This window comes from Gekko japonicus, unplaced genomic scaffold, assembly GCF_001447785.1.
Source record: "Gekko japonicus isolate JY-2015 unplaced genomic scaffold, Gekko_japonicus_V1.1 scaffold2113, whole genome shotgun sequence".
Classification (NCBI taxonomy): domain Eukaryota; kingdom Metazoa; phylum Chordata; class Lepidosauria; order Squamata; family Gekkonidae; genus Gekko; species Gekko japonicus.
Genome location: NW_015160284.1, coordinates 268,943 through 290,455, shown reverse-complemented (window position 1 = coordinate 290,455; position 21,513 = coordinate 268,943). Strand labels below are relative to the sequence as shown.

The 21,513-nt window shown below is 40.0% G+C and overlaps 1 protein-coding gene across 1 annotated transcript in view; it reads left to right on the top strand.

The window, feature by feature from the left end:
- PTBP3 (polypyrimidine tract binding protein 3) overlaps nt 1-21,513 on the top strand; it is a 61,868-nt gene that overhangs the window by 440 nt on the left and 39,915 nt on the right. The gene's annotated exons all lie outside the window — the stretch shown is intronic.

The following is a 21,513-nucleotide window of genomic DNA, read 5'->3' as shown; positions in this document are numbered from 1 at the left end:
CCCCACCACCTCACCTCTTCTCTCTCCTTTCCTTGGGGAAAAAGGAGGGGTCATGTGGAGTTTGTAGCCGAAGCTGCTTCCTGGGGAGGTGAAGAAAACAAGCTTCCCCCGCTTTCCTTGGTTTTCCTTCCCTTTCGCCCAGACCTGTAGTGGGGAGGGGGAAGACTGGGGGAAGGGAAGAAACTCTGTAACTTTTCCCGCAGGTATGGCTGGCCAACGGCGTGAGCTGGCCTTAAACTCATCGCGGATTTATTGCACTTGGAGCAAAGTCACGCCATACTGTTGTTGGAGCTCTTTTCTTCTCCCCCCCCCCGCCTTCCTGTCTTTAAAAAGAAAAGAAAAAAACTACCCTGAAACAAACAAACAACTACTCCCGAAAGATCAACAGATTTCTCTTCCTTCCCAGCGTGCTTTCGCTTCCTTCCCTTCCCTCTTGGGGGGGGGGGGGGGCGCTGCGTGAATAAAACAGCGAGACTGTCTCGAGGAAAACTGGATAGTGCGTTTTGTTGCGGTGGCCGCTTGATAGGTGTGAGCTGCTTTTACCAAGGAGTTTTGCTGCTGCTCCCGGGGAGGCGGGGGGCGGGGGGCGGGGACTGAATGAAAGCATGCTCCGGTTTTTTGTTTTTCTGGTTCCATTTTGATCTGCTGGCAACGAAATGAAAACCAGTAATGTGCGCATTAGTGGGGGTGGAGTGAAGGAACTGCATTTGTGACTTCGATTAAACGAGCTGGTTCTAGAGAGGGAGAAATAAACTTTGCAGTACCGGAAGCCACTCGAGTTCTTCCTTTTGGTGGGGGGTGGGAGATAGTGACATCAAGGATGAGAGAAAGCCACAGGAAGGGGTAGTTAGTTGTTAGAGTGCACTGTGCTTCTGTTCCTCCTGGTGTTTGGAGAACCAGGAAAGAGAGAGCGCCTCCTTAAGTTGAAGTGCTTAAAAATGAAGCTGAAGAACTTTTAAAAAAGGGTTTTTTTCATCCTTAAGGTAGGCAGTGACTGTATGTCTGGTGTAGTACTATCATAAGCAACAACTGGAGAAGCTTACAACTGTAATCTTAACTTGATACTGATGAAGTCCATTAACTAATTAATTAGAACTCTGCCCTCTCATGGCCATGAAACTGAACCCTGTGTTTCCATCAGCAATGTTGGCTCCTCAAGTGTTTATCATCTGACAAAGTGTTTGCCAATGCCTCCTGTGTGCTTTTTTGATACCATCTTATGACTCTTCATAAATTGGAGTTTTAATGTACTAATTTTAGGAGTTATTTTTATCAGTAACTTTGTATAAAGTTTTCAGATGATTCCTATGACTAGAATGTGATCTGTTTCAATGTAATTTAATATGTTTGTTTTACTTGATGATTGTTTTTAATATTATGTATATTGCCCAGAGCCCTACAATAGTAGGAATGGGGTGATTCATAAATGTAATAAATAATAATAGAACATTACAGTGATATGATGGAAGCTGCTTCATACTAATAGGCAGTACCCCACTAAGTTAATATTATGAATGCTAACTAAAACCTTATCGTAAATTCTTTGCATCTTATTGCTTGCTTGGAGCTTTGGTTGAAATTGTTGAAATAGTTTGGTGCTGCAAAGATCAGATAGGACAACTTTAAATCATGTGACAAGTTGCCTGATTTCTCTACTTTTATTACTAAGCAAACTGTCTCCAAACTGGAATGTAACTTAAGGTCAAACAGGGCAGGATGGAGATCGTAGATCTGTCTTTAAAAAGCCAAGGTGTTCCAAAGCGTCTCAGAGAAATGCCTCACCTATGTTATTTTTGTCTCTATACTGTTGATACACCACTTCTCTCTCCCTGCGGCATCTAAGATCCTAATCACCAATAGAAACACAAAGGTGTACTATAATCTGTAAAAAACACAAAAAAACCCTGTCTCAAAATGTAAGTGTACCAGCAATAATATTTTTCAAAAGTGTTTCAGAATAGATAAGTTGGAAGGCCTGCCAAGGTAGTACTCATCACAGTTAATGGTAGAATCTGAGAATGCAGGCTGTTCCGTGAGTATTTGCTACCCTATTTCAGATGAAGTAGGGTCCCGTAACAGAACCTCAGCCATTCTCTGTATCTGGCAGGCTCATACTTGTGGAAGTGTTATTTCCTTTAAAAGCTAATAATGGCATGGGTGGAGGGTGTTATTTCTGCTGGCAAAACCATTCTGAAGTGAAGGGTTAGAAAGCCCCTCTCCCCATATTCTGAGCTGAATCAGTGGTGCATGCATCTGTAATTCATTTTTTAAGACAAAATGAGATCTGATTTCTCATCTAGTTTGACCCATAAGTCTTTGCATGATCCAAGGATGTGCACTGTGTCTGAGATTGCTAGGCTTAGTCATAAGTAAAGAGAAATGTTTTTGTAAAATGATTAATATTAAAGATTAAATTACATGTAGAACCTTGCACAGTTCATGCTTAAAGAGGGCAAAAAGTAATGCAAAAACATGGCTTTTTGTGTTGAAGCAATTGAGGTTTCCTCGTCAACTAATATATGAAGTATTGTGATTGTAAGGATTCCAATATTGGTAACATATTTTGAAACAGTCAGTTTAGTGTTATATGAAAAAGAGGAAAGAATAGAAATATTTTTTTCTGGCAGCGTCAAGAATCCTTTGAAATCCATAAGCGTGGCATTCTGTTTCACCAAATAAGTTGGTATAAGCAACTTAATTGCCTTGTTGGTTTTGTGTCTCATTATCATAATTTGATTTCAGAAATTGTTCAGCATAGCAAGAAATGAAGGGAGAAAAAGTCAGGCTTTAAAAGTTGTGACTAAACTGAAAGCTGACATTTCTTTTTCAGTTTAAGAAACTTAAACTCAGGTTTTATTGATCATGGTGTCTTTCAAAAGAAATATAGTATGATAGCATAAGAATGTGGTATATAAGAGTCTGACTCAACTGTGCGACTGAGGAACAACAGCATAAGAATAATATATTTAATTTTGTTTGGTGCATCGGTGGAGAAGCCTTTCTGAAAACAAGATTTTGGACTAAGATATGTGTTTATGAGCAGTGGTTTTCAGTGTTTTGCCTGAGTCACTAAGGATTCTGCAGGTCATAGTGGATAGAATTTTTATGGGTAGCCTAGACTGGTTAGGCTGGGTCACTAATCACATTTACTCGCTTCAGAAAGATAAGCAAGCAAAGCCTTCAGACAAAAGCAGTGATAATTAATGTTTGCCTTCTCATGTGATAGTTACAAAACCCGCAGATTTCTTATATACCACATTTTTCTCTGCATGAAATCAAGTAAGAAGTCTAGGAATGGAGCTTGACCAATTGTGTTTAACATCTGTTAAACCAAATTGGTTCATGTTACAACCTGCATGCAGTTATAAAGGCAAAGCAAGTATATTAATTTTAGTGAAACTTACATTTCTAATTCAAAAGTAAATATAGCTATGTACTGAATGCAATTAAGATTTTTGCTCTAGATTTATAAAAACAGGTTTTCAGCACAGATTGTGTATTGTGTATAATCTTCAAGGAAATACCCAGTATTTTGCAGAAGATGAAGTTTCTGCCTGCCAGTCTTGTGGATGTGACATTGCTGAGCCCATACAAAACCTAATGTAATTAGACCTGCATCTGTTTTCTGCCTTAATTCTTTCTATGCATTTCAGGCATTTTTCCTCCAAATGTATTGGGCAGATGACTTACTTGAGGTAGGAGAATCAAAGGTTCTTAAGACAAGTGTCTGGTCTCTGGGAGTATCTGTTTGGAATGTTATATACTCTTACAGTTACAGTGCAGGACTTGGACTTGGAAGGTAACATTCAAATTTTAGGTACAAAGTTGTATGTCTTAAAGTACCTGGTTTTGCTTAGTTGCTGTCTGTAAAATGGGAGTAATATAACACTACCTCTTCGTGTAGTTATGATGGAATGAATTAACCTTATGTAAAGGAACAGTGAGGTGCAATGGTTAGTGTATCAGACTAGGACTTGGCAGACGTGGGTTCAAATTTTCACTGTTGTGAAACTCACTGGGTGACTTTGAGCCAGTTATTTGCTCTGGCTAAACTACTTCATGCGTTTGTTGGGAGAGTAAATGGAGAAGGGGAGGGCAATGTATGCCACACTGAGCACCTTGGAGAAAAAACGAGAAACCTGTAATTGATTGGTTCCAAAGGTGTAGATGTGCTTATCAATGCACAGTGTGGTTACTACTTTAGCTTCAATATCTGTATATTTCTATTGGGTATGGATCTTAATATTAGTTAATAAAGGCCCTGAATTATACCCTGTACTATAATTGTACCAGGCTAAAAGGCCAAGGCAGTAAGCGATGTGAAAAACCTCTGCTTGAGACCCTGAAGATCTGCCAGTCTGAGTAGACAATATTGACTTTCATGGACCAGTGATCCTGGTTCAGTATAAGGCAGGTTCATGTGTACCATGATGTGAGTGAGAATTGGTTGTGTAATGGAGGTCTTAGAATGCATGAAAACAGTGTTTAGGACTCATTTTAATATGTTCTGAGTATTTACATGCTGTGCAACAGTTGCATTTCATTCTACTTTGCCTGAATGATTGAAGGGAATATTGCCAAAATACTTTTGAGGGAAAGTGTGCCATATGTCAGTTGGCTGGGTTGAACAATATAGGTCAGAAGTAGTTACATCAATCGAGAGTCTTCATGAAGTGTATGAGATTTAAAGTCCTTTGTTATAAAATTCAGAAGACACCTGATGTAAGTTATGTTTTTCTTTTAGAAAGATATGAATAAAGTGTATTGATGGTTCACTACAAGTGGCTATCAGTTAGATAAAGAATTTCCAGTAGATCTGTTGCTTAGCCTCTAGGTACTGCTTTGGTGGGAAGGTAACAGCATTCTGTGCACCTCGGCGTTTAGTCATGCCAGCGACATGACCATGGCAACGTCTTCAGACAGCATTGGCTCTTCTGCTTGGAAACTAAGATGAGCACCACCCCCTAGAGTCGGATTCAACTAGCTTTCGAGCAAGGGGGGAACCTTTACCTTTAAAGCCTCAGTAAAGGTGATTTGAGGACTTCTGATAGTCAGCTCACAACTGTACTGTTCATTTCAACTTGATCTTCTCATCAGTGAAGGAAAGCTTAAGTAGTCACCATTTTATAAATAATACAGGTTTATTCAAGTATCGTTAGTTGTTTTAAACTCCCCCCTCCCCCCAAAAAAGCTTAGAAACTACTGTGTGTAGAGGGTGGAATGCCGGCTCAGCATTCTATCTCCTATACAACACACGTTGGAAAGAGGGGGAAGAGATAAATTCAAGTATCAGCCATAAACCTGATTATAAAGCCTCGCAGAACTCACTTTCTCAGACTACCCAACCACACAGAAGTATAAAAAGGAAAAACAGTAAATACTAAAAAAGAATCCTGTTCAGTAATAACTAATTGTTTGGAAATGGGACTTCATACTGGTGCTAACATCAGAGTTTTCATGTAATTGAGACTCCAAATAAGAATATTTTATTTGTCTCACGAGCTGTAAGTCAACTGCTCTCCAGCAGAGAGATAACAGAAACGGCCATACCTGGCATGCCAAGAGGCTTCCCTAGCAACATTCTGTTTATAACCCCCCCTTCCCCATGGCTGGCCTGTATTATTTAGAGCTCTGACTTCCAAATACAAGTTTAGTGTCCACATCTTGATTAGTGCAACTAGAACAGGAAATAAAAATAGTCAACAGAACTTTTTTAAAAAGCACTCAAACTGGGAAAACTTAACTGTTCTGATATGCAGCAATAAATATTGTTCTCGACTTCTTCCCACACTCACCTATGGTAAATATGTCAATGTTGACAGCTCCAAATAAGTTGAAGAACAGCATGAACTAAGCAGTGCTTTCTTTCTCCCAAGTGAATATGTTTAGGAGTTGGCTGTAAGACAAAAGGTATGCATGATAGATTTCACATTTATCAGGCAAGAAGAGTTTGGTCTTTTAAATGGTGAATAGCATCGTGGAGCCAGTTGTAGTGAGACATTCACAAACAGATGGAAGTGTTTCTGTTAAGATTCATAGCCGGGTAAATCATTTAGGAGTATATGTAATGTATTACATGCTGCAGAATGGTATTACTGTAACAAGGTATCACATGTTTAACTTGTACTTGCTCATACTACTAGCAAAATCATTGGTATTCATTGTGGTTCTAAAGTAGGGTGACAGATTTTTTAAAAGGTAATCTAGATTTCCATGTGGAATAAACATTTTTTTTCTAAAAGTGAAGCAGCTATCAGATGCAACCAATGAATGCCAAAACACTGATGGCTGAAATTCCTTAAATGTTTCATTCTTCTAAACATATCCATTCATGTGCTGATATGAACGAAGTTATACAGATAAAAGCTAGTTATGCAAGTCGCCAGAAACAACTTTTTTGTAGATAAACTGTCTAGACTCTAGAGTCCTAAACACATAGTCAAGTGAGCTGTTTTTCCCCCTGAACATCTGACACATTTTTACGCCACCCTTCCAGGAACTCAAGGTAGCATTAAATAGATCTTCCTACGTCTTGACTGTCTTGACATGGTGCTGGAGAAGACTCTTGAGAGTCCCTTGGACTGCAAGAAGATCAAATCAGTCAATCCTAAAAGAAATCAACCCTGACTGTTCCCTGGAAGGCTAGATAATGAAACTGAAGCTCAAATACTTTGGCCACCAAATGAGAAGGGAGCACTCACTGGAGAAGACCCTGATGCCGGGAAAGATTGAAAGTCAAAGAAGACGGGGATGGCAAAGGATGAGATGGTTAGACAGTGTCATAGATGCAACAAACATGAAGTTGAGCCAACTTCAGAGGACGGCAGAAGACAGGAAGGCCTGGCGTGATCTGGTCCATGGGGTCGCGAAGAGTCGGACTCGACTGTGCGACTGAACAACAACAACAACGTCTTGACTGTTAGGCATATGGTGAATTGACGCTATGCATTGTTTCCTTGACCATGGCTATGTTTGAGTAGGTCTATGATCATTTTTCTGGCAGTTATCATCAGAACTATTAGTCTTTGTAGCCAGTGGTGTCTGGGTCAGTGACTCTTACAAGTCTTATTATCATTTGAAGTTCCTTGGGAGATCTTCCAGATGTCCATACTTCAGTAATTGCTTTGCACAGTGTAACATCTACACCTTCACTTGGTCATTTTCATGTGATTAGAACAGCCCTATAAGCTTCTTGCTATTCCCCCTTTTTCAGATGGTTGTCTCCTTCCTTCCTTCCTTCCTTCCTTTTTGAGAGCTAATTTATGGGTACATAGTTTACAAACATGGTTACCTTAACAGACACCGTTATTGATGCTAGTATGGATTGCTGAGGTATTGTAATTGAAATACTCCATTTTATTTGTATTTCTTGCGTTGCTGCTGATATTTCCTCCTGGAATATTTTCTTGGTGCCAGTCTTGTTAAGTCAAGGTGTTTCTGTATGTTCCAAAAGAGATTGCAGTAGAAAGATGTACTCTGCTGTGGAGCCATATCTGGTACTGTACCTTGCATTACCACCTTTGAAATGGATGCTTCCCTTCCCTTCGTGTAAATTTGTTGTTTAACAATTTTAAAGTCCTGCAGTGTATTGTGGTATCCTCTTAATGGCTGTATTTGAACGCAGTTTCTCTGACAAGCCATTGTCTCCTCAGCAGCTTTCTCTAAGATCTTCCCTGAGTACTTGACATACCTTTATTGTACACAAACATTTGTAGTCTGATCTTCCACTTTCTCCTTGTTTGCCTTTTTTGCTTATTTATATGCACATGGATGCACGAGTATATGTTGTTAGCATGGTAAATATTGTTAGGCACAGTATTCATAAAAGTTGAGATGCAATCTGGGAAGTGAATTGCTGTATACTGCCCTTTTACTCTCCTGCCCTGGCTGCTTTCCTTTTCTGTCGCTGTCTCCCAAACTGACTTCCATGGATTCAAAATTTGACTTCTGCTCATTAGCAAAAAATATGTTTCTTTGGCCTGTGAAGCTGTGCATTATGATACGGAAATAGTACTGTTGGCTAGTTACTCAGTGGACCAGTCTAAAGTGTTACGTATGAGAAAGGTAAACTTAAGTATGGTTTGAAACAGCAGTTTATGTATATGTCTTCTTGAATTGTACATATGGAGGCAGATTGTTTTCTCTAGATGGGATAGTTACGATATCTGTGCACTGAAGTAGCTTGATATATAACAAAATGTATCTAAATTGATTGGTAATTCTCCTTATTTTTAGACAACTGAATTTTCTCAATCATAATGATATCTAAGCTGTAGTTGTTTAGTCACATGTCCTGCTTGACATTTATTAATGTTACTGTGCTTAGGTGCTCAGGAATATTTCTTCTTTCTTGGAGAAGACTACAGTCCTATCCACAGGGCCAGCCCTAGATCAAGTGGCATCTGAGTCTTTGGCAGCCCCTCCAATTTGTTCAGTTCTTGAATACATTGCATACGTAGCTTATTTCACAATTGGATACATGACTGGCCTGTGTTATTTCTCCATATCATATTAAAGGGTAAAGGTTCCCTTGCTCGAAAGCCAGTCTAATCCAACTCTAGGGTTGCCCCCCACCCTGTGTTCTGTGGCCATAGATTAGGTATGAGATTCAAAGTGTAAGCCGCTCAGAGACCCCTTAGCATGGGTTCGAGCGGGGTAATAAATTGAACGATAAATAAATAAATAAAAATAGGGTTGCGGTGCTCATCTCCATTTCAAAGCCGAAGAGCCAGTGCTGTCCAAAGACATTTCCGTGGTCATGTGTCCGGCATGACTAAACACCAAGGAGCACGGAACGCTGTTACCTTCCCACTGAAGTGGTACCTATTTATCTACTTGCAATTTCTTGCTTTTGAACTGCTAGGTTGGCAGGAGCTGGAACTAGAGACGGGAGCTCACTCCATCATGCGGCACACATATCATATTAGGGGATTGCATTTAACACAAGGATCTGTAAATCTATATTTCTTCATGACACGTATATAGATAGAAGCAAATATCTTTCTCCAAAGTATAAAGGAATTTATCAGTTTTAATAAAAAATAAGGGTACTACTCACTAATATGGATCTAACCTATATTACCAAGAGTTGCACTAGTAGGTGACCACATTAGAATGTTTAGCTGTCATCCTTTACTGTGTACTCTTGTTTCAGCTGTTGAGTGGATTGTTGAACAGATAGCCCTTAAAGCCTGGCACCCCAGTTTGCTTTAAAATCTAGCTCTGTCCTGTTTATTCATGGGAACATCCTTCATGAAAGACCGTCTCCATCTGTTTTTTGCATACCATAAAGATGACTACTTTCCTCTCTAGAAAGTAACTCTATGACAGTGGTAATCCAGCATATGGACAGAGGATGCTCAGAGTTTCAGAAAGAAATATGGATGAAATAGGACAGTTCTCTTTACTTGTCTGAACTCTATCACCCTCAAGGATGATAATGTGGAATACATAGTTTTTATAAGAAAGCATAAAAACAGTACAAAAGTAATGAGATACTCACTGAGGTACTTTTACACTCCATTTGTATCTGTGACCATATTGTGTTTTTTTAATCAGCAGAATTTTGCTTTGTGTATGTGGCAGACAGATGAAAAGCTATTTTTTCATGTTTCATGAACACATCTAAAGAATCAGTGCTATATTACATGTTCTAACTAAACTTCTTTCTCTTACTGTGTTACTAAACTGTCCCTTTTATTTTGCAAAAAACATTCCATAACTCATTACATTTTAGGCTTTTCCCTTCTTTTAGCTTTATTTACCACTGCCTGTGCAATAACTACTTTTCTAATGTTTCCATTTTCTCCATTTTTCCACACAGTGTTGTTACAGATCTTATAGCAGTCGGTTTAAAGGTAGGAATCTTTTTCTGTCCTTTCATATGCACTTGTTAATCCCTTCCCCTTGTTTCTCCAATTTCTGGCTAACACATTGATGTTCACACACATCATCTTTTTCTTGTGATCTTGCTGTTTCAGTCTTACTCTTTTCTTAATGAAGTGAATTGTAAGTATTCTTACAGGATCACAGTTGTTTTCCTTCTGATTCATCTTGATATAATCTGTACTTCAGAAATTATTAGGAGTAATATATACTCATGTATAAACCCAAAAGTTACCTTTGTGTTAGGGATACCTTTGTGCAAGGGATAGTCTGTGAGCTTTGTGGATTTCATGTTTGAACTTCTGGCCTCTACATCCCGTTGTATTTCCAAGAGTTCCTCAACCCTCAAGACGTTTTCCAAGTGATATGGGGGATGTGTATGATGGGCTGGGGAGCCAGGAAAGATAAAAATTTTGGTACACTCAGCTTCTAAAAGAGTCACAAAATACTAGTACTAGTAGATACGAGTTTCTACTTTTTCCTCTTAGGTCTTTATGACTTGTAGTGGTGTCTCAGAACCCATCTCTTAAAATTAATGAACATCTGAAATGTTGCATTCTAGTGCTGTGCAGACTTTTAAAAACCAAATTACAACCATTTTTAGTGGTCTTTGAATTCCAGTGCTGATGAAGTCCTCTGCTACCTCTGTGCTCTCAACTTTTAATAGCATATAAGCTGTACTCTTGACAGATGTTGCTCATTGTACAATTGCTGTTTAGTATATTAAGGTTTTTGAATTCTGTAGAGCTTTCGATGAAATTTGTAGTTGGGTGTGACTTGTAGCTGCCATTTCAGTGGAAGATCAAAGTACCCTGGTTATGTCACTTACAGTGTAATCCTAACTAAAGTTACACCCTTCTAAACCCCATTGACTTCAGTGGATTTAGTAGAAGAGTATAACTCTGTTTAGAAGTGCATTGTTGGAACACTAAACAGCTGTTGTCAACACTCTTGAGTATGTGGAGAATGAGACAATAGAAGTACAAAATCTGGAAAAGCAGCACCATTAACCTTAAAAGCTTGAAGGGGTAAATGTCTATTGTATAACTGTCTGGGGGGAAAGTCTTTTTATTAAGTTTTTAAAAATAGTTTGTGTTTCAGAAATCTGAAACTTCAAAAGACATAACTTGAATAGTTTTTATCTTAGGTCACTGGTTCTGCCTACTTAAATATTTCTCTCCTGCCTTTCTTGGTTTCCTAGTAGCTAAAAATATGCCAACAGGCAAAGAACAAAACACAAGTACATAAACATATCCACAAATAAGAATTATCAAACACTTTGTAACCAGACTACTGCCCTCAGGGCAATTCCCACAGAGGCAGTCTCAAATAAAAAGCCAAACTGTTTTAGAAGGAGGTAGTAGTGATTCCTTCTGGACCTCCTCTGGTAGGTCATTCTGTAAAATCAGGCTAATGACCAAGAAGGCTCTAGACTGAACTGAGGATGAGATAGGGTTGCCAACCTGGAGATATCCTGGAATCATAGCTGATCTCCAGACAGTGGAGATTCATACCCCTGGAGAAAATGGCTGCTTTGGAGAGTGGACTTCATGGCATCATACCCCACTGAGGTTCCTCCCCAAACCCTAGACTTCCTGAGGCTCCATCCCCCCCCCCAAACCAGGAGTTTTCCAACTTGGAACTGGCAGCCTTGGGATGAGAGCACAGATCTATGAGAGGGCATGTGTGTTAAAGCTGACCTGAGACATATTAATTGGCTGTATTTACTAAAAGTGGCACACAACAAAAATGAAACGAGTATGGCAGCATAATTAACACTCATGTCATGAACTGCAGTTTGTAATGAGTAACAACCTGAACGTTCAAGGCACATACAGTCCCTCTCAGGGTTTATGAAGGGCATGAATTTGATTTTGTCTTGTGCGGTTAAAATGGTTTTGTGCAGTTAAAATGTCTGAGTCAGGAAATTACTTAGGAATTATTTACATGTCATGGTGCTTTGCTTCTGCTTGGATGATTTCATCTTTATAACTTGCCCTTTTCCCAGTAGTCTGGGGATCCAGGGTGGATAATGGCATAGGATCCAAATACATTTAAAAATTACACCAAAAACCATCAACAAGGTTCACAAGAAGAATGCTAAAGTTTCATATTAGTGTACTTCTTAAACTCCAAATGCCCTATTAAAAAGTTTGGTTGCACAGTCTATTTTGAAAGCCATAAATGAAAATGCTTATTTCATGTTTCAGAGAGGCTGAAACATAAAATGGGGGCTGTGAGATGAAAAAAACACCAGTGAACAGACTGCAGTTGTCCCCACTTTAGTTCAGAAGGGGAATAGTAAAAAAAACCCTGTTGTAATGACTGGATCCGGCATTTGGGTTCATACATGGTGAAGCAGTCTTTGTTTTGTGAGTCCCTCATTATGAAGGGCTCAGAAGATGAGCACCAGCATGTGAACTCAACCAAAAACAAAGGTAAATGTGAAAAAATTTAGGTAATGTGAGCTCTGTGGGCTCTTCCAACTATAAGCAGGTGTTGCATTTTAAAGTAATTGTATATTTGCTTGACCTTGAGTACAGATCCAGGTAGAGTATGTTCCCATAGTCAAGCCTTGAGGCTACTATAGTGTGGACCAGGGCAGCCAGGTTGTCTAGTCCAAGACGATAATTGATGGTGCAGGTGCAGCTAAGAAAACACATTTTAGTCACTGTAGCAACCTGTTTCTCCAGTAGGAGATTGGGGTCTAATAACATACCCCACACTCTTAACCACACCTTTCAGGGAAAGCTAAGGATGGAAGAGTGGTTCCCTCAGAACCTCTGCTCTTCTAAGCAGCATCCTCTCTGTCTAGTCTAGATTGCTTCCCTTCAGAAGAAGATTGATAGCTGAGGCCTAGCAGGGGTGCAGTCCACAGAGGCTGGAAACTTTAACTTCCGGCTCAAGGGTTTAGCAGAAGTAATCTGTAAACATGCAGAGACACTTGCCTTGTACCATGGTGAAGAGCAGCAGAATGTATAAAAGAGCACTCAGGCTGGAAGCCTTATGAGATCTGATTAAACTTAAAGAGAAACTTTAGCTTTCTTTTCATGTTTTAGCAGTAAGGCCACACAGTCACATGAGCATGAACCAGTATTTGTGCTGCAGCTCATGCAGTTTGAAACATTCCTGAGGGATTTGATACTTTGTGGGCTGAAATTGTCCAAATCACATGGAGTCATTTCACATTAGCAGTTCTTCAAGTGGCTAGTATATGTAGTTGCTTATTTTGGTAGTAGTGGCATTCTAAAGTAATGTCTGAAGTGGGCTCAGAATGGGAGATTAAGCAGTGCCATTCATTCCTCTTGTGGTGTAGCAGCAATTAGTGTTAGGGATGGGGGCTAGGTACATGCTTGTCTATCCTCCCCAGGATGATTGTGGATAATTCCCCTCCCTTGACAATTTCAGAAGTGGATGGACTTTTCTTCCTGCTAAATTGTTGTATTATTTTTGAGTGTGGTTGGGATGCTGTGCAGCACACATTTTGTTTCGTGAGAGGTGCGGGAGGGGAGGAATAATGGCTTTTGTGTTTTGCGAACATGTTCATCCTGACTAGTTAGAAAATGTCATGGCATCAGAGCAGCTCAGCCAATAAATTTCTTAGACTTCACCGTCGTAGAACCATGTAGAATATTATAGTGCTGACATCTGGCAATCACTTTATTAACCAGGTCAGTGCATTTACTGCACAGTGTTTTCGTAGCTACATTGATTTGGAAATAAAATTGGTGGTGCTTATCGGTCAAGGGCTAAACATCATGTTTAAAGGGGCATATTCGGCTCAAAGGAAGCATGTTCCCAAAGTTTCTTCCCATCTTTTACGATGCCCAGAAGCAGGCCAAAGTTTCCTTTGGAGAAGAGATCGGTATGCATAATTTGAGTCCAGTACCATAGGAGCTGTTCAAGTAGCAAAGGCACAGTCTCTCTCTCAACATAAAATACTTATTTGGGGGGAGGGGCTTGGGCTCAGGTGTTGCATGCAACTGTTTCTTCTTCTTAAGCCCCTACCTCAGATACTTTATATAGATACTGTATGCCCTGGTAGTGGAGCTGCGGTGGCTCAAGTGGTTAAGACGCTGAACTGCAGGCTGTGGAAGGTCAGTAGTTCAGCAGTTCAAGACCCGAGTTGCCGCATGACGGAGTGAGCTCCTGTCTCTAGTTCCAGCTCCTGCCAACCTAGCAGTTCGAAAGCAAGAAATTACAGGTAGATAAATAGGTACTGCTTCAGTGGGAAGGTAACAGCATTCCGTGCGCCTTGGTGTTTAGTCATGCCGGCCACATGACCACGGAAACATCTTCGGACAGCGCTGGCTCTTCGGCTTTGAAACTGAGATGAGCACCGCAACCCTAGAGTCGGACTCGACTGGCTTTCGAGCAAGGGAACCTTTACCTTTATGCCCTGGTAAGCCAAGATTTCAAATCTCTGTAGTTCCCATAACTCCTTGGGGATATTCTCTTGTAGGACAATGCAGTTCAGTGCCTTGCCTTCCACTCATTACAAATAGTTTCCTATGTTGCCTCTCTGCTTTCCCCCGACTCAGTGAGTGTTTGCAGATTAACATATCCTCTCATTAATACAGGGAGTGATAGACAAGAGTGCTATTCAGATGAACTTGACAACTATTTATGCTGTATTCGAGTACGTGTCGAACTTTTTTGGCTTTTTGCTGTGTAATTTTTTTGGTGTAGACATTCATGAGTCTACCAGTAACAACTTATGTTAATCAGAATTTTGTTTGCCTATCTTCAGGTTAATTCCCAGATGCAAAGTAAATCTGTCATAAATACTTGATATTTTCATCACTCTGAAATAGGCTTGTTTTCAGGGCTGATAATTCTTAAAAAGAACAAATAGATACTTCTTAAATAGAACAAATTTAGAGTTCAGTGGCACCTTTAAGAACAACAAAGGCTTATTCAAGGTATGAGATTTTGTGTGCAAAGCACACTTTTTCAAATACAATGTAATGGCAGGTAAGGTTCAAACTTATAGACAGGGACGTAACAGCAAATTAACATGTAACATGATGATGTTTAAGATATGCAAAGTCAGAACTAAATAACAAGCTAAGGTTATATGGTCAACAGTTGTAAAGCAATAAATATATCAAAATAGCAGATAAATGTCTAAAGGTGTCTAGATCAGTTGTGGGAAGCAAACCGAGAATCTCCATTCTTTCTTCCCAGGCATGATCACTTAAAAGCACTTTTTGAGGTGGATATGGTGTCATGTCAGTAAAACATCCTAATATTCCTTGCATTACATTGTTTAAATACAAATTCTGTCAAGTATTGACCTGCTGGCATTTCAAATTCTTTGGGATGCTTGTGTTCACTTCCAATGTAGATTTTTAGTAACTTTTGACTATATTCAATCAAAATTGTGTCTACAGGTTAATTAGTTAAAAAAATTCTAATATAGTTTTTATATATAAACTCCTTAAAAAGTGAGCTAACAAGTGTCTTCACTTCTGATAATCAATATAGATCCTCCAAGTCTTTCTGTGTGTTGCTACTCTTTCATTCCGGCCAGAGACCATGCGATTTCAAAACTTCCTGTCTTCTCAAAAAAGGAATCCTGGTGGCATGCCTATCGTGAAATTTAAGTGCATAGCAAGTTGTCCAAGGGCAGGTACTAGCATGACACTCATTTTATATAAGTATTTGGCAATCTTGATGGGGTCCACCTGCATGAATTGAATTATTTTAATTCAGGGTAAAATCAATAATAATTGACAAGCAGTCTTTCAGGGTAACTTGTCTGGTAATGATAGTCTTCTCATTCTAGCGTTCCTAAAGAAGTTTCTAGGGAAACCTTAGCTTTCCTAGAATACTTGTCTAAAGCCATTGTTTCTCTGTCAGTAGAATCCTACAGTCTTTGTTATGCCTGCCTTGAACTTTTAACAGTGTCAAGTTAGTGACAAGCATTGTTACCAAAGCATCTTTAATCTGTGGAACAGGCCATACGTTTTCCTTCAATCTTGTCTGTACACTTAAACTGTCCTGTGTATTCCAGAACTTCACTAAATATCCTAATGAAATATTTTAAGATTTTTCATCATGAATATAATGCTCAGTTGTTCTCCAAGCAGCCAGTCTGAAAAAACTTAACAGGGAGAGGGTGTGTGCATGGGCACTTTCACCCTGGGCAGACCATTTAGCAGTTTCAGGGAGGCAGGGTGGGGCCAGCACACTCTTACTTGCTCTTTTTTCCCATGAAGTGAGTGAACACATGGATAGGATGTCACCATAGGGCTTGAGGCTTTAGTGCACATGTTCAACTAAAGCCAGAGTTGATCTAAGGCTTAAGCAAGTGACATAATGGTAAAGTGGAGCATGCAGCATTTCTCCCAGTATTTCGGAAACATCTCTCCATAACAGAACTCTCTCCACCTTAAAAAAATGTTATGGACGGTAATTGCTTGTTTTCCAAATAAACTGCTTTGCTGGCTGTAGAGAATTTGAATCACGTGAACACTCACTACATACATCTCTATCAAATACTGATTATAATGTGGGGTGCAGTTAAGAAATGTGATTGATTTGAAAACTGTTTCTTAGAGAGGCTTTTCACCAGTTAAATCATTCAATATTACAAAACAAATGGCATTCCCAGACATTGAAATTACAGTTTTGTGCTGAAACAACAAATGGCTATTTACATTATGCAGCAGCATAGGTACACATGATTCCTCGTGGAAACACCCAAGGCTCAGAACTGTGAGCAAGTTAGGGAACCAGTACTGGAGGGGAAAGGAAACCTGAAGTTTTTTCTCATTTTGAATATTCTGAAAGCGGAGTTGCTGATCATGTGGAGAGGGCATAAGTGTGGGTACTTCCTGCACGTGTTTGCTCTTTGCACACCACTTGTACACTCTCCTTCCCTGTGTGGTAAGTGAACATATGGATTAGACTTCTGCATAGGGCTACAGTAGCCATCGTTTGAGACCAGTTGGCTCTGCTGTTCTGTAACAAAAAATATATTATTTTGAACAAAATACGTTAAATTGAACAAATGGAACAATTCTTAGTTTAACAAAAATGATATATTACAACTGATCATTGTTGGCAATGCCTATGCTAATTAAGCTGCACATTACTTTGCATTTCCTTATAGGCAAATGAGCTTGTATTGAGGTTTGGCAGTATATAAATCGTTTACATCAGTCTAAAGGGCAGGGGGTTCACTCCAAAAGTAATTTTCCTTCCAAGTAAATAACTTCTGCTAGTAATAGGGTAGGCAGTATTCACCAAAAGTTCCTCTTTACTTTAGTCTGCTGAACTCTGCCAGAGAACTTTTGGCTTCAACCCAGGTTCTTGTTTTTTATCTAAGACGGTGGTGAGCTTTTGTGTATGTTTATAAATTGAGGCCAAAAAAGTATAGTCACATGCTTAATGTTAGATGTGTGTAATAGACTACGAGCTACAAAGTGTAAGACTACTTGAATAAAAGTTTCTTAGATTTTCCTTATGAATAAAATGATTTAAAGTTCAGAAGCTTGACTTGTCTACAGCACATTCATTCCTCCCCCTTCAGCTTTCTGCAAGGTTTGAATAATCAACTATTTTTCTGTTGAGATAAATTCTTAAGGTGAAACATTAGCTGCACCCATTGTTGTGGATGTTTGTTTTAATTTATGAAAATAGGGAGTAAACACATGAATGTGTCTTTTGCTACCAAGCTTCATCTCCCCCTCCTTTTAACTTTCTTACAAGCTGTGTGTGTGGGGGTGTGGTATGATATTCGTCTTCCCCAGCAGGGGGGAGGCATTGAATAAATGGAGCAGAGGACATGTGATCAGCCTCTGAAAATGTATTTGCAAGGTTCTGAAGCTTTGTAACCTTACAACTACTAACTCCTCTAAGTAGATTTTAAAACTGCATTTCTTAATGAGAATGCAGGTAATAACATAAGGTATTAGAAATTCCAGTAAGATATTTGTTTAAAGTATATTGCCATCTTTATCTTATTCTGGTAGTTTTTACGTAAGTGATGAAGCCTTTCTTTCAATTATAAACATTCTTTCCACTGGCTCTTTAATTACCACTCTTGTATGCCTTTTGTTAGGCCCACAGTATCATGTTACTGATCTAGCAGGGAGTTTCAATAATTGATACATGAGACAATGGAACTAGCTGCATGCCAAGTGTGCCAGTGAGCAAGCAAGACTAAAACAGCTGCTCTCTGTTAAACTAACAGCCCTGTTTCTAGGGAGATTGCTGATCAACTTGTTGAACTAGTGTGGAATGGGATGGTTTTGTTGTCAGTGAAGCTGGTTGCTATCTCATTTAGGCAATTTGGCATCATGAAGTCACATACACAGCTGACACTCCCACAATACTTAGATGCTAGGGTTTCTCTTCCCTGTCAGGTTTTTCACATTCTGAGGCCAGCTTTTTAACAAATACATCTACATTTGTATTTGAATTCTTCCCTTTCTGTAAGTGCTTTTCACAACTGTATGAGGTAAATTTCCTAGCAAATGGGGATTTGAAACCCAGTCCTGTCACTACTGTACCATACCAACTTTCTACTAGAAAATGGAATGTTTAAAAAGTTATGTAAAAATTTCTTAGTTGCATTTAAAGTTGTACCAAAATTTGCAGGTGTGGCCATTTTGTGTTCGTCGTGGTGTTGCCATGCTGGTCATGCTGGTCTGTTCTTGCACCCATTTTGTCTCTGCTCCCAACAGCTTTTTGCCATTAGCTTAAAATGAAATATACATGCAAGCCTGTTTTCCACTTGGAATTTCTGGGGAGGAGAGAAGAGTTGCTTGCAAACTTTGAGATATACACAAAAAAGGTGAAATTAATGTTCTGTGAAAATTGTATGCAAGCAGAATGCTTTCTAGCAGGGCTAGGGAAGAAAACTACTGCAACACAGTGTCTTTGCATTCTCGCACTGAGTACAAGCCACTGTTTGGCATGAATAGGTCACATGTCTGCTTAAATTACAGACTGTTTCAAGAATAAGCACTGTGCAGCTTTGTATTGAAACAAATCCTTGATTTTAAGAGACAACTGTAACTGAGTCCTGCCTTGTCCTTACTTTGTCTCATCTTTGAGTTAAGGTTCCTCAAAATTAAGCATCAGATACTATTTGACTTTACATTCATACATAGCTGTAAGCCATAGTTCATTATAGGCTGGACTGGAAAGTAACAAACCCTAGTTTGTAATTCAAAGTGAAATTTCAAAGTGTGGTCTAACAGTCGAGGAAGTCTTCAGTTCCTAAAATATGTTGAGAGGGGTGGAGTTCACAATTACGAGGACTGCAAAGGCTTATTCCCATAAAGTTTGTCATTACATTTGAATGCAGCCTTATTCTTCCTTTGTAGCTTTATCTAAAGGAGTACAAAACAACATTTCTTTTAATAATTTCACAGTTTTAATAATTTTTAGATTTGTAGAGTAGTAGTAGAAAATAAGTGATTATAGGACTGTAGGGGAGTTTTCTGTAAGCAAGAACAATTCTCTGAAATCTTCAGATTTGCACACCGTCCTCCCATAGCAACTGACTTGTGTATTAAAGCATTTTTGGCTTCTTACGAACTTAAATTTTCCAGAACTTTATGTTTTTGCACAATTTTCCCCCTAAAGGTTGTTTCATTAAACTAGTAGTGAATGGTAGCCATGGTCAGTAACAGTATTAGGCAAGCTTGGCAGTTTCAGAGAAAAACTAGTTTTTGTCGTCAGTATCCCTAGGTCTTGTGAGAGTGTACAAGAGTTTTATTGGTTTGTAAAGGGGGTTGAGGGAGGATAGAAATCATAAGGACATATGTGAATTTACCTGACTGGCTGTGCAGATCAAAATCAAAGCTAAAATTCTTTATCTCAGACTGCAAGTGAAAGTAAAACCAAATTGATCTCTTCCCCCACCACCACACTTTCAGCAAGCATAAAGAACAGTATCTCATTTTATTTATTATTTAATTCTATTTTTATCCCGCCCTCCCTGCAGGTGGGCCCAGGGTGGGTTACAAGTCACACAAATAACAGTATAATTTAGGTAATTAAAATTTATTAGTATTATAAAATTAATTATAACATTAATATTAGTATTATAACAACAAAAACAGCAATCAGAGTGGATTCGCCTTGACAGTGATGCTCAGTTTGGGCTGGACAGAGGCCAGCATTATCAGCAGGGGAGGCCAGAGTTGGATTTGGATGTCCACTGCCTCATTCGAAGGCCTGTGGAACAGCTCCATTTTGCAGGCCCAGCAGAATTGCAATAAATCCCACAGGGCCCTGATATCAAGTGGGAGGTTGTTCCACGAGGCTGGGGCCAGGTCAGAAAAAGTCCTGGCCCTAGTTGGGGTCAGGGATAACCAGAAGATGTTGGTCAGTTGAGCGTAACACTCTATGAGGCACATATGGGGAGAGACGGTTCCGAAGATATCCCAGTGCCTAGCTATAGGGCTTTGAAAGTTAATACTAGAACCTTGAACTGGATCCGGTACTCTATTGTCAGCTAGTGTAGCTGGTGCAGCACCGGCCAAATGTGAGCCCACACATGCAGTCTGCACTAGCTGCAATTCTCCCTCTGAGGTAGAGGGCATCTTGTGGGTGATTCCCATCCATCACTTAGGGAAGCAGGATTAATTTCAATTACTTCCTGTTTCCTGTAGTGGGAGTCACCCTAGGCTCAGTTCTTTTCCTGCCTCAGGCTCTGCCTAACCCTATCTTTCTGAGTTAACTTACTTTCACTTTCTCCTTCCATCTTTGCTGTTCCCTCTCTCTGAAGAAACTTAAGGGGGGAAATCCTTTTCTTCTTCCTTCCTATATGTTATCCTCTTTTCTCCCCCCTCCCTTTGGAGGTTGAGCATTGCCGGGCCGGTTGCACTCTTAATGGGAGGGGGATCTCACAGACCACCTTCCATGGCATTAAGAGAGGATAGCAATGGATTTATCTCCACTCCAGAGATGGAGGCTGTGGCGGTGGCCGACGTTCAACCAGCAGAGCAAGGCGAGGATGGCATTCCAAAGCGCGCCAAACAGCTGCACACCCCTGCAGCATTTACGGAGCTTGCACCAGCCTCAGTGGCCATTTTGGAGTCCACTGGCCACTCTATGCTTTAAGATGGGAATGGCGAGCAGAGCCCCATGGCACACCCCGAGACCTATGGTTCAGTGGGGGTTCATCAAGCTAGGCGTGATTGTGCCGATAATGCTCAAGGGGCCAAGGAAGATGACGAGTTGCAGAGCGGTGAGCAGAGCCTAATCCTGCACATGGCGCACCCCGAGACCTATGGTTCAATGGGGTTCATCGAGCTAGGCGTGATTGTGCCGATAATGCTCAAGGGGACGAAGAAGATGACGAGTTGCAGAGCGGTAATGTTGGCAATCCCAGGTCTGTCCCCTTATTTCCAAATGTAATGGCCTTCTTTATAAGAGCCATGGGGGGGGGATAGCGCATTTCTGCAGATCAGGGGGCCATGGGGCTACTATATCCTCCCTTCCCCCTCTCCTTGGAGGCACAAGAACAGAGTCAGCTGTCCCACCAAAGCTGCACAAAAAGGGTTCCCCAAGGAGCACTGCCTATTTGATCCGCCTTCACGTGAGAGGGGATAGCCTCTCACATGTCTCTGGTGAAAAGGAGGGGGCAATTTTCATGTAATGTGGGTG